General features: G+C 40.4%; 1 protein-coding gene across 2 annotated transcripts in view; it reads right to left on the bottom strand.

Annotated features, from left to right (window-relative positions):
• Positions 1-14,413, bottom strand: part of fat4 (FAT atypical cadherin 4) — a 96,220-nt gene that overhangs the window by 48,475 nt on the left and 33,332 nt on the right. The window lies entirely within an intron of this gene.

Raw genomic sequence — 14,413 nt, 5'->3', positions numbered from 1 at the left:
TTCAACCGCTGATACCACATGAATAGCGACGCTTTCTGTCTCTGTAAGCGATATTAGAGTGTGTACTATTCCTGATACAATACCCCAGTCGGCTTGTCTCAAAGTGGTGCTTAGGGAACCACAACGCGGGTTCCAGCTCGACCTCACGCGCCCCGCAGGGCTGCATAGAAAACATGCATTACGCTATTACCAAAGGAAAGACCTGCTTCGCTTGAGCGTCTGAGAGAGAGCAAAATAAACACACATCACAGGTTGACCGCAGACCCCCCGGCTGGATAAACTTCGGGTCATGTGTTTCGCTAATCGACATTTAATGCACGCTTTGCTCATTGTTTATGGAAATGATGCAATTCGGAGCAACGTACGCCTCATTTCATGCGAGGCCACGTTTGGTAAACCCGCCATTGTGTCCCCCACCAAACATAATGAAGATTCCCCTTTGTACACTTTCATCACGTACAATGACTACTGACTATCGCTGATGCTTGAAACATTTGCATAAATCATATTTTTCCGTCACATATGCAATGATAAATATACACTTTGTCACATTCTCTGCTGCAAACGCAGTATGTACATAAATATTTATTTATTTTTACATTCTATGATGTCACTTTACCGCTACAAAACTTCCCCATTTCGAGACTAACCAAGGCATATTCTAATGTGCTGTTTATTAATTTGCATTTTTGATCTAAGCAAAGTCGTTAGATTGTCAAGGACAAGTTTTGCAAGGACGAATTGTTACCGCGCTCGAGACCAGCAGACGCGTGAGAACTCTCGGAGACGGCGAGTGAGACGTTTGCGGTTTCAGATGTTCCCTGTCTGTTTGTGGCCGTATTACATTTCCACAACTCAAACTGCGATCCCCCTGCCGCCTCGTCCACTAACCCCGTCAGTAAACACGCTTGTCAACCATAACCGACATTTTTGCTTGCCGTTGCCTCGATGAATATGGAGGAGAATGATAATTAGAGAGGATTCTTTCATTTCACCCCCCCCCAAAAAAAAAACAAAATGCACACATGTGTGAGTGGGAATACAAATAGGAAATAGGGGGAATAGAGAGGTCGTCAAATGTCAACAATGGGTTTGTTTTTTCTGAACAGTTTCCTGATGTATGCGGCGAACACACAATGAGTCTCAAGGACATAACCGTCTATTGCCAGGAATTCATCGTGCGTTCAACGACACAAGTATGCAACAACAATAGAGGGAACCATTTCCAAAATCTGCCTTTTGGGAAAGCGCAATAACGATTACACAGAAGTATAAACTGTAGCTGACGACACAGTGATTTTTAAAGTGACATCCTCATTTTAGGCGGCACAGCAAGCTTATGATTTGCACGTCTGCTTCGCAATTCCAAAGTTCTCAGTTTGCATCTTCGCCCTGAGCTTTTTCCTGCCACTTTGCCCACGCAAGTTATGTACAATGAAGACAAAATTTTCCATTGGTGTGAACGAGGGCACTGCAGTTGACGAGCGACCAGTCCACGGGATACTCCGCCCGTGTGTGGCTCAGGCTTCCGTCCACGTTTAAGTGTTGTGATAATTGCAGAAGAATGAGAGGCCGCTTGGCTCACAAGTCAGGCAAACGTGCCGCAATGACAGTGACTCACTTGACTCGGGCCGAGGGGACGGGGCTAAGTCAACAAACAATGAATATTTATTTAGCACCCCGTGTGTGTGCGTGCGTGCGTGCGTGTGTGTGTGTCCCCTTGATGTGTAAATAATGCAAGGCCCACTTTTGAGGACTAGCCTAATTAGGTTGGAAGCGCGCTTTTGGGAAATAATTACGCCTTAATTTTTTTCTGCGGTTTGCATTACCCACGCCGTGCCCCGTCGGGAACTGGCGAACGTTTCAAAGCGCTTTAGGGGGGGGGGGGCTTTTGTTGATTTAGAGAGAAAGTAGCAATAAGAGTTAGGAGTTATATTTTAGCTTGCAGAGCATTGGGCAGGTAAAAGCCATTAGTGTATGCGCTAAATGATTATGTTTCACGCAACCCCTGTTTCAAATTGCATGCCGCCGCCACACTTGGATTATTGATGAGCTAGTATGAATGATTCACGGGTCAAGTGGTCCCCTTACATGCTCCATTATGTGTTATGTATTTTCCAAAAGGTGATAAAGTTGGCATTTAGCACGCACAGGAATAAAAAGTGGAATGTCGCGTTTACAGTTTGTACACATTTGGAAGTGCTTTTCAACAGTAAAAAATATGGAAATAGGACTGCGGCCATTTAAAGATCATCAATGATCATGATCCCCCTGTTATTATGATCATTATGAATTTTGTTCTTTGGCGTTCAACACAGCACAAGACTTGAGCCCCTATTTTAATTTTTAAATTATGTCAAGACTCTCATGTTTTGTCTTTCTTATAGTATTTTTACACAGCACGTATTCAAGTGCTTTGTAAATAAAATTTAATTGAGTTGCGTACACTAATAACAAATTCACCATTTTTTTTTTCGGTAGAACCTATCATCAGCATTTGCTCTTTCTGAAGATCTCTCAAATTTCTGGCAAAATTGAATTGAAGATGTCTGCTGAACTCCTACATCGCAACTGAGGGACTAACATCTTTTTTAGGTTTAGCCTGGATTGTTAGCGGGAAGTAACAATAAGTCGCATGTTCGTAAACAGTGCATGCTTTTTGATTTTGTTTTAACAAATTATCTAAGCTATTTTGGGTTTTTTTTTCAGCATAATGTAGCCAGATGAACATGAAATTATATTTCATGTGTGTTGGAATCAATATGTAAGTGTAAAAAGAAGTTCAGCACCATGTTTAGCTTAAATGTTAGCTTACGGTATGTCGGCTGCTAAATTCACGTCCTTTTCTGAACACGCATTTCTCGTACATTTAATGTTCACTGACTTGAAGTCTAGGAAGTTTTGTGTGACTTCAAAGATGTATTTTCCCGCAAAACTGTGCGTTCCATTGAGATTTAAAGGTAAATAAAATGGGCCTTTGTTGCTTACATTAGTCTCCAAGACTAAATTGAATCTATAAAGATTGAGATTGTTCTTGCTTTGACAAGTAGTTATCCCAGAAAGTCTGGTAATAAATTCTAATAATAATGTAATATAGTAAGTTTTGACCTCCTCTACCTCAATAAATCAAAGTTTCTTTTGGTTGCCAATGTGTTGGGAGTTTCCAATGCTGACATTCAACATTCCGCCAAGCTTAAAACGACAGAACACGGAATATACCAAAATTAATGTTCCGTCTTACCACTGCCACGCGAGAGGAACATTTGGGGAATCTTGGCTCCAGCCGGAGGCAAAAAAAAAAAAAAAAAAAATGTCGCTTGGAGTCATTTTCCTTCTCAAAGCTACAAAACGGTGAAGGCTTTCATATGAGTCCCAGTTTGAATGGGGCCTCTTCGAAACGTGGCTAAAAATCGGATCCGTGTCGGATAAATTTCCCATTAACCAAGCCGGAGCTGTATTATTTGAGAGCCAGCAAACCAACGGCTTTTAATATTGTATCGAGGTTGGGATTCCAATGCTTCAGCGGCACGTATCGCCACGTGACAAGTTTGGAAATTCCAGTTCCACAAAAAAACACATCGTTCAAAGGAAATCTTTGATGGGAATAATCTCCTCTGATAAAGCAGGGATGATTTCAGGATGATTAAACGTCTTGTAAGAAGCCGTTGACAAGTCAAGGTCAAGACTTGAAAAGTTCTCATTACACTTTGCCTCCGAACATTGAAGGGCTGACTTTGTAAACAGAAATTTGCATTGGAGGAACCTCATCGTTCAAATGCAGATTGAACTCCAAATATAACACTTCATCATCAGGCAGGAAACTGGAATTGTACGCTCTTAAATCTTCTCCTCCACCAGTTTCTGGGAATCCCGCACATCCTGCTGTCTTATTTCATCACTCACAACTTCCGACACTGTCAGACTCCCTTTCCGTCACAATTTCAATGTTAGTGTCCGTTGAGGGTAATTGATTTAGTACCACTCCAGTCCTGGAACGATCGGGAGCTCTAAGTATGGATGAACGCCTCAAAAGTAGAACAATGTGGCGACGTGTGCACAAGCAGTAGCAACAAGTTTGAAGAAAAAAAAAAGCAAGCCTCGGTGAATTCATCGTATTTTCACTCATGGGAGCAGCACTTCATTACACTTGTCGGTTTGGTTGCAGAGTGGTGTCAAACTCTCCTGCCAATGTGCAGAACTTTTTGCTCGTGCATCAAACGGCTCAGCGTTCTGCTTTCACATGATGGACTTTGAAAGTGATAGTGTGAAAGAAAATGGACGTGAACTCTGTGAGAGGGTGTCAAATTATTTTAAAAATCAAAACGGCTCACTTACTGACACATGGAATCGGCAGCTCACAAAACATTTACTTGGTTGTGTGTAATTTCACACTTGATGGGTGGGCAGGCACTCCAGAGAGCCAACTTTTTGTATACAACCTATTAAAAAGTCAATTTTATGTTCCCTTTAAACAAACTAACAAAACGCAAACCACCAGAAAGAAGTCTGGTGCTCACATTGGAAGTTTCTTTGAGGCGCGACCCAAGTTCTCTTTCTGCTCCATTTAGAAGCAAAGTATATTAAAACAAGTCCAGGTCCCTTAGCTTGAGAATCAAGCCGATTTTGTCATCTAAAAAAATAAAAAGAGGATCCAAGAAGACATATCACAAAGCCTTCTCAAATTCCACTTACATCTAATCCTCACCACTTTCTGCAAACCATCAACCGTTTAAGAACCGCACCCAGACATCATCAGTAAAGACTGTAAAACGTGATTCCCACAACTTCTTTACCAATGCATCAGACCTGCCAAGGCAAAAAAAAAAACAATTTAGTTTGGAACTATTCCTTCCTCAAAAAGTCCCGACTGTCTGATACAATATGTCACGCACAACTTTGGAACAAGACGAGCGGCCGTCTCGACAAAGCCCAGGCCTTGTGCCTGCGTTCCTAAATCCGAATGCCGTATGGAGAAGAACCCGCAGAGTACCACGCTGCGTAATAGAAATTAAATCGCTAGAAGACTGCGTTTACCATCATTGACGTTATTTATCTGGTTCATCATTGGCTCCAGAAAGGGCCAACGCTAAGAGTGCCATCTTGACGAATTGTCCAAGACAGGTCAAAAGGATCTCTTCCGTAAAGCGTCTTTGGCGCATTTAATTGCAAACCGGCTCGCTCTGTTAAACAAAAGCTTGCGGTGTAATTCATCTTCCGACCGCAGTCATCAGAACTTCGGGCTAAAGTGCACAAGCGCCGGAGAGAAGGAGGGAATTTGAGCACGCCGGAGATGAGAACGCGCACGCAGACGAAAAGCTGGACACCGGCCAAACCTCAACTCTCAAAAAGTCAGGATATACGATTGCGTTCCCCTCAAGTACCCCCCCCCCACCACCACCACCACCCCCGAACTTTTCAGCAGAAAACTGGAGAGTGACAAACAAAACAAGAGAGTCTGCTCGGGATCACAAAGCACCTTGGCCTTATGTAACCAACGAGGAGGAAGAAGAGTGGGGGGGAAAGGGGGGAGGGGTCGCGAAGGGAGTCCAGACAATGTCAGACAAGTGGTTCTAATAAAGGGGATCACTGTCCTCTCAGCGGACCACTTCACCACCTGTTGAAAGATTGTTTATCTACGGCAAGACCCCCTCCGAGGCCTCTGAAAAGGTGTGCCAAGCTGAGCATTGTGGGACCGATCCATAATCCGACATCACAAATCAACCACTAGTTTATGCAGACCGCCGTTGATTCATAGAGGTTCGGAATTCAAATCCTGACGGATTACATGGAGAAAATAAATTGTGCTAACAGGGGTCCTCAAGATGTGGACCCAGGCCCTGAGCTGGACTCAGAAAACCTAGTAGAAATTCAATTTGGAATTATTACACATGTGGTGCGCAGGCCCTCTACAAATTGTCTCAACAGGTTGAGAACGCACCCCGAGGAAAATTTCTTTGCTGATCAACACAAAATTCGTCGGACATTTCTATCATGAGCACAAAAAAAAAAAAAAGTCTCAAGAACAAAAATGCCAAAACTGAACAGGAATTCGGACATTTTGTGGTTTAAAGGAGCAGCAATTTCTAATATTGAAGATGACAAAATAATTGGAACTGAATTGCACGGCATTCTAGACCCAGCGCCACTTAAAAATTTTTTTTTGATCTTTCAACTGAGCACCCTCGCTATAAACAGCCACATAAGTCCTTCTCAATTATCGCTACCTTTGTGGGCGAAGTGGAAAGTGTAATTAACCCAAAGTTGGAGTGGCACTAATGGAAGCAGGAGACGATTTAGAGCTCCTTGAAACTGGAGCACGAGTCAAAATTAGCACTGGCATCACCCAAAATGTGCAACATTCTGAATCTTTGCATTGCGAGGTCAAAGAGACGTGAAAACAAGCACTTTCTCCATCCTGTGAGATGAAAGGCACAAAAACAATCAAAATGATTCGCCAATTTGGGCTTGAATATGCTTTGGAGACGTGAGGAAAACACTAACGGGTCTTTTTCAGTCTTTGTTGCCTGAAGTCAGACATCTTTTTAGAGGGCAATATCGCTGCACTTTAGAAGCAATTACTTCCAGTTACCGCCCGTCCAAATAAAGGTGCAAAAATGTCTTCAAAAGATTTTCTCTACTCTTGTCTACTTTCAGACTTTTGGACAATAGTTAGTTTGCGTTTGTATGATTCATTCATGTTTCCCCAAACTTTATCAAGTCGACGCATGTAATGTTACATTAATAACATTCCCACGACACACCACCAAAATGAAAAACAAAATGGCCATAAAAATAAAAGACTAAGCTTAAATGATAATGACAAGTGCAAAATAAAGTGACTCAACAAAACAAGGACGCAAAATGCTGTGAAGAGTTTCGGGATGACATTGGAAGAATCTGATGCAACGCTAAGTGCGCAATGCCATGACATCATCGATTTTGTTCTCTTAGTAAAAAAAAAAATACACGGGAAACAAAACATGTTTGGAAAGAGAAACGTGATAGCCCAAAACTATTTGCATAATTTGCAAAGTTTGGATCCGTCGAGCATGGACCCGCTGTAAAATTCAACACTGCTGCACAAACAAATTCAAAGCGTGAGATTTGTAACCTCAAAAATCACATGCGGTCGAATTATCATAAAGCTATCATTTGTTATTCGCTGAAAAACTGACCACTGGGAAAAATACAGTCTCCTAATTTAAAAAAAAAAAAAGCCACCTTTTGGGGTTTAAGATGCGGTGTGAAACCACTTAACAGATCTGAAATGAAGTCAATGAAAGAAAAGACAAGGAAATGTGGAATTTCAACATGATAACAAAAAAAAAAAAAAAGAGCACCCTCTGTCAAACGTCTTTCCATTGAATTTCCGCCTCTTTTTGTTCTCAAATCAATCAAAAGTGGTGCGCCAATCACTCATTGCTCATTCATATGAAGGCGACAAACAAGCCAAACCAACCCCTGCCCTCCTTCAATCTCATGCATCCTTTTCATACAAACTTCCTTCAACGCGACAAGGACGCCTTACAAGGCCTTTGGGCATTATCATGAAGATGGACCTTTTTGGAAGGACCATCCATCTTAATTAACGGGCCATTTGTATGCCCTTCAAGGCCGCATGGGAAGGAGCGTCGCCGCCAAAGACACGATCTCAGGCCTCCGAGACTTCATTAGCGGATTAAAAAAAGAAAAGGAAAAAAACCAGAACTTGAATGGACTCCCCGTGTCGCCTACACATTTCATTATCTCCCAGTGTCCAATTTCCAGTTTTGCGTTTTAAGGGTCCAAAATAGAGCAAGCGCTTACTTGCTTTACATTCCTTTGGGGTTCCACATAATTCGGGGCAGCCTCTTGGAGATTTACAGCAGAGCCGTGACAGCGGCTACTGAAATGAGTCGATTATGATTCCTGACTGAGATGTCAACTGTCAGGCGTGGTATCGTCTCTTCAGAATTGAGGCGGAAAGGTTAAGTAATAGTCCACTACAACTGGAAAACATGTCAAGTTTTTGACTTCACTCCCTGCAGTAAGGGAATAAAACAAGAACAAAAAAAGTGGACCAAAAAAAAGATGTTTAACGCACTCAATAAAAAATGTTAACGGAGGTATGCTGAGAAAAGGTTTGAAAAGTCTTTTTAAATGTGTTAATGATTCAAGTTCGAGGCACAAAACCTTTTTTTTTTTTCATTTGAGGAGCAATCAATGCCTTCATTTGAGTCGCAATTTTCAAATTTTGTGGAGAATTTTTTCTTCCTCCGGATCCAAAACAAGGATTTTATTTAACAATCAAATTATGACAATATAAAAATCACAGTAATAGAATTTGAGTATGCTACTGAAAATTCTACTGAATGATTGACTGCTCCGTTGCAATATATTTTTGCTTGCTTAATGAGCTATTATTAGAACGGAAGACAAAAACTCATTAACAAACCTTGCATTAACCATACATATGTTTATAAACAGTTTCGACTTAACTAACGACTTGCTGACTCGTTAATAAACTTTGTATTAACCATTCATGAACCATCAAATGTATGCTTTGAAATGTTCATACACAGTTTATAACTGTGTTACTAATGACTTGTTGCAGTTTATCAAGTCTATAAACAAAGTGTTACTTAATGACAATGTTTAAAAAAAACTTGTTAAGCCTGAATCAAGGTGGTTTCAATAATTCGGTTTCACTAAAAGGTCATGAGCTTCTCAAACAAACTATATATTTAAAAAAAACAAAAAAAAAACCATGCATGTGCAGTATTACTTTTTGTGCTGAAATCCATGATTTGAGCTTCAATCCGGCTGGGAAAACAGACGGCGAACACCTCCTCCTCAATAAATAACACTGAGGCACCCCGGTTTAAAGCACTTAAGCTCCCGGTCTGACCGCTGCTGAAATAAAGCACCTGCAGACGGCCTCGGAGTACTAGCGGCAGTAGTATTGAAAACAAAATAAAAACGTGGAGGCAGAAAGGAGAGCGAGTTCCTAAAACTTTAGGCGCTCACGCTTAGAGGCCAATCAACAAGAAGGAGTGCCGGTGCTCTTTCGAAGGTCACGGGACGACTGATTACTTCCTCAATGGGATGAATTTCCTGTTCAAACAGGAAGTGGGAGCAGGAACGCGACGCAATGAGGCCTCGCTCGGACACTTGAAAGATAACTAGCAAGTCGTCGATGCGTTTTTAGTGCACGGTTTGAAAGTCTTTAATTACTTTGCAGAATCGCTATCTGTGCCAATACTAAACGTCTCGATTTGTACTCGTAAAAATGCTCCGATACTACAATGTCAATACCATACAGTACAATACAACTTTATTTATACAGCGCATTTCACTCCAAGTTACCAGCCTGACATATGCAATATTTTGTTGCCCTCACAGAGTGTACAGATTGTTTCTTAGCACTCCCAGTTGAAGTTTAGTGGAAAACACACACGAAAAAGAGAACAAAACCCATAGCTTTATTTACATTACATGTTAGCTAAAAGCTAACACTGATATGAAAATCCCATAGAAGGGCTAGACAGAATTAGAACAAATACAGTAAGAGGATATGACAATACTCAAAGGCAAATATCTGGTCAACATTTTTTTTTTTTTAAATCAGAGACGCGAGTAAAATTCTCTACATTCATTTTTTTTGTGCTGATTCCTTGATTTTTCAAGTTTTTTTATGATACTAATAATTTGATTAAACATATAATATGTAATTTGGTCATTATATTTCGTAATATTCATGAATTAAGGGTTAGGTTTGGCAACAGGTGAAAGTTTTTTCTGAAACGTTACTGTTGTAAATGATAATACATGGTCAAGTTTGTATTGGGCAAGCTTTTATAGGTCAAACTTGAAAAAAATAAATAATATTTTAAAGGATACATAAAATCGTTGCTGATTAAAATTTGGAAAAGTTACATCAGTGCAGTTTCGCTACCACCACATGCATGCCCCACATCGCCCCCTGGAGGAGCCCACAACAAAAGCATCACATATAACATCTGGGCAGGTTGAGTTGATACCCGAAGGTAAAATTTTTAAGTTCAATTAAAATTTTTGTCAGTGTGTTTGAGTGAAACTTGTGCAATGTGCACTAAAAGTTGGTGCTTTGTGGTTTTGGTCTGGCGGGAATTGAACTATTTTATTGATGGTTGCAAGTGTACCTAATGTTTTGGCCAAACGGTTTATTTGTGATTTCTTGGTATAACAGATTCAAATCGGACTCGCTTTGAGCTTGAGTTGCTCTTTTAATTGTTTTTCTCTAGAATGAACAATAATTTCTAATTCTTGAATACCCACAAGCCCCTCAATAGTAATGAAGAGCAGCAAAATTCATTCCTCTCTCCCGAACCATAAAATATATGTCAGAGCCCCAGCAGAGATCAGCGAACAAACGACGCCCTCTTGCTAAACCTGGCTTTACACCCCCGGGCGTCCCACAATGCGAAACCTTTGACCTGACAAGATGACCCTCCAAACACTGGAGGGAGGAAAGCTTCAAGGTGTTATGGATGAGCGTTGAGACAGACACAAAGCACGCTCGGAAGAAAAAAGGGAGGTCGGCGGGAAAGTGGGAAGCCCGAGAGCTGCTACCGCTCGTTCACGGAAGCCTCTGTGGAGCCTTCGTGAGTTCACAATTAATCGGCTTCCTCAATGGAAAATGAAGACAAATTGTCTCTCGGCCAGTCGACCGTGTCGGAGCGCTACTTTTTCTTTCGCAGACTCGAAGCCTTTATGGGAGAAAAACAAATAAGATACCGAGGAACTGTTCCGAATCATTTCAACCGCAAATACTCGTCATATACAGCGCATTGGAAATGATTGCTGTCAGGTGAAAACCTTGTTTGTCCAAATATGGTCAATTTCAAATTTTTTCCACAAATCAATACTATTGGTCTTTCTGTTATTACGTATTATTAGCCAATTCAAAGTGTTGAAACGCCCAAATAATCTATTAAAACTCAACACTTGACCTTTCTGTGAAGTCGCCCTATTCCCCCACTCTGTGGGAGACGTGCGCCATTATGTCGCCTCAAGATTGAAAATCTGGATTGTTTTTAATACAAAAGTAACATTTTTGACATTCGAGACATATTTCGTTACAACTGTATCGCACGGATTAATTTCCACCAAATGACATGATTTTATCTATTACATCACTCGTGGCTCTAAAATCTTTGAAAATGAAAAATGATTACATAACCACAATCATTTGCTTTTGTGCCCCATTGACGTCAAATTAAAGTTATTTACCTGGCATTCTCAGACCAAAAAAAAAAAAACACATCAGTATTGGTGGAATGCAATACCTAATTCTCAAATTTGTCAATAGTCAATTCAGTGTTCATTTATGTTGGAAAACAACATCGTGAGCTCAACTGAAAACGAGACTCTTCATGAAAGCGCTTTGTGATGCTGAACGCACTCGTTCGGTTTTGATAAAAGGACATCATAAATTATACTGAAGATGAATTCAGTTTGAAATTGTTACGCAAAATATAATGATTGGTCCTTTTTTTGCACGATGCATTTTCATCCATTGATTTTCAAAAACTTTTATTAAAAAAAAAACAAAAAAACTAAACAAAATGGGTCTTGAGGCCTCAGTTCCCACGGAGAAAACATTAAAGTTGTCTGGTTTCTTTTTTTTTTGGTAACACTAGAGCTATTCAAACCAATTGCTCTGCTTGATGTTTAATTGAATCTCTTAATCCAGGGATGGAAAAAAAATAAACTAATCCAGATTAGGGTCAGACAGACGCAGAATGGGGTGGTCAAACGCACAGCATCATGCCTGGCGAACACTTTTTTTTTTTTTTTGAGTACCGATTTTTTTGCCATAATCACGTGCCTGTGACTGTTTGTTTGTGTGGGAAACGGCAGCTCTGATCCATGGGGGGAATTTTAACGAGAAAGGTAATGATTAGCAAGCTGCCAAAAACGCCATCCTATTCACAATCTGTACATAGGTTGCCGTGGTGACAATCCTGCCCAAGAAAAGATTTTGTCGTTTACGTTCAAGGCATCAATGCAACAGCGGGACATTTTTTTTTTTTTGGTGCGTCTCACGGCAGCTGAATGCCGATAAAATGCATAAAAACTTTGAATGCGCCGAAAGGGAATAAATACCGAATACTAATTTTTTCATCCTATAACACAAAATCATACAGGATGTTATGAATTTATTGTATATGGAGCTTAATTATCGCATCCGACTCACTTAAAGCATTTCCACATGAATAACTCTGGGTTTATTGTAGTTCAGCTCATAAATCACGCACGGGTTTGCGAGGATTCCAACGCGAGGAGCTTTTTGGTGTGGATTAGTCTCGCAAACAAATGGCATCAAAAGCTGTGGCAAATTCCTCTCGCTATTAGCGCATACCACAGATAAGTATAAAGCTCGAGTATATGAGGAGGTGACTACAAAGAACACTCATAAGACATGTTCAGGGTACACTTCACGACGTTGGAGGGTTTCATACATCATGAGGATGACACTGAATTTTTTTCTAAAACTGCTCACTTTTTTCAACAAAGTATGATGTCAGATGTCCTCAACTGAAATCGAATGAGTCTGCATTAAAGCATTTCATGAAGCTGCTTGGTTGCTGTCTTGATTTTTTATTTTTTTTTTAAATTCTGAAATCGCTCACTTTGTTCAACAAGGTTTGATGTCGGAAGCGCTCAACTGAAATTGAAAGAGTCTGCATTAAAGCATTTCATGATGCCCGATGATCGGCCTGATTTTCTCAATGAGATTTTTCCTTTCAAATTCCTCATTCTTGTTCCAAATAGAAAGAGCCCACATTGAGGCGCTTCATAATGCTGAATGGTTTCTTTCTTGATTTTTTTTTTTATGACAGGTGTTGCAAAGCCACATTGTTAAAGGTGAATTCGGTTTGAAAAGGGTTTTTCCTTTTTAGAAATGTTATAAAAACTGCATTTAAGTATGTAATGATGATGGATGGGATAGTCTATTTTTTTATTTTTGATGACATGCGGACTTTTGTCATATGGTTGAAGGTAAATTTGAAATTCCTCATTCCTGTTCAAGATGGAATAACGTCCACGGACTTCAAAAGAGTCTGCTTTAAAGCATTTCATTCATTTCATTCTTGAGATTTTCAGGCTTTTTTTTTTTTTTTTTATTTATGACAGGTGGTCAATCATATCTATTCCCTGGAGTTGTAATTGAGCGCCAGGCCAAATAAGGAAATTCCACTTTTACCAGAACAGCTGTGTTTGGGAAGAGAACCCATTCGTCACAAAACAAGGTTGATCTGTTTCTTTCAAACCTCTAATCTATGAGCATCCAATGCTTCAATGAAACAAGCGCCGTGCCTCCGCAATTAATGCATCAACAGCTGAAGAGACCATCCGGACACTCCTGAGTATTGTTGCTACAGCTGACAAATATTGGAAGTTAATGAAGGGGGGCTGTCAGTGAGAAGTGGAACATATGGAAGGGTGCAATGTAGATTTTGGGCCAGCAAAAATAGCAGAGGAAGAGATGACGTGATGAGAAATTTGGTGTTCAAATGGGCTCTGCAGTTACTTCGATAGCATCTACGAACCAGACAAGACCGTACGCTTTCTTGGAGGGGTCAAATGAGCCCCTGTTTTGTCTTTATGGGCAAAGACTCGCCTCCCAAGCTCACACAGTAATCTCCACTGTTGAACCAGAGGTACCTCGGTTTACATAAGGCATATAACTGATCCTGTTTTTACGATATTTGCTGAATGCACGCAGTGTTGAGATTCGAATGAGAGACACAATTAAACCTCCGCTGACACTAATTAAAACCAACCGTGTCCAAATTTAGAAGTGAGTGACAGCAGCCATCAGCTTTTATGACCACGCACTGATGGGATTTACCGGCTGGCTGACATTTCACAACACTGGGAGTTATATTCTGTTATACAGGTTGTGTGCTGAATGTATCAATGCTTCTGTACTTGGCTAAGAAAGCTAACGAAGAAGCTAATGCATACGGACCCGAAGTGACCTCTCTCTGGTTATTGTCAGTCAATCAAAAGAAGAAAAAAAGCAATAGACAAACAATAATAACTAAACTAAAACTAAACAAATGTAACCGGGAGCTAGCCTTGTTAGCTTAGCCTGGCTAAGAAGCAACTTTTAAAAGCGCTACTATTTCAGTCATTCAAAAGAAGAACAGAACTAAGCTAATGTAGCAGAGAGTGAGTCTCGATAGGCGCGCTAGCTAAGTAGGAACTTTTAAAAGCGCAATAATATATCAAAGACCTTTTGGGAAGGACGGGGGGTATTGTAGCACCGCCAGGAAAATGGATGAATGATGAACTGAACTGTTATTCTTGAGAAAAAGATTTTTTTTTCTCTCCAAAGGACTGTTTTTAACTTGACAAATTAAGCCACTCACTCATCAGCGCAGCA

This window comes from Idiotropiscis lumnitzeri, chromosome 4 (assembly GCF_059441095.1).
Source record: "Idiotropiscis lumnitzeri isolate Australia: NSW breed Sydney's pygmy pipehorse chromosome 4, RoL_Ilum_1.0, whole genome shotgun sequence".
NCBI lineage: Eukaryota > Metazoa > Chordata > Actinopteri > Syngnathiformes > Syngnathidae > Idiotropiscis > Idiotropiscis lumnitzeri.
The sequence above is the reverse complement of the archived record's forward strand: the minus strand, read 5'-3'. Positions and strand labels throughout refer to the sequence as shown.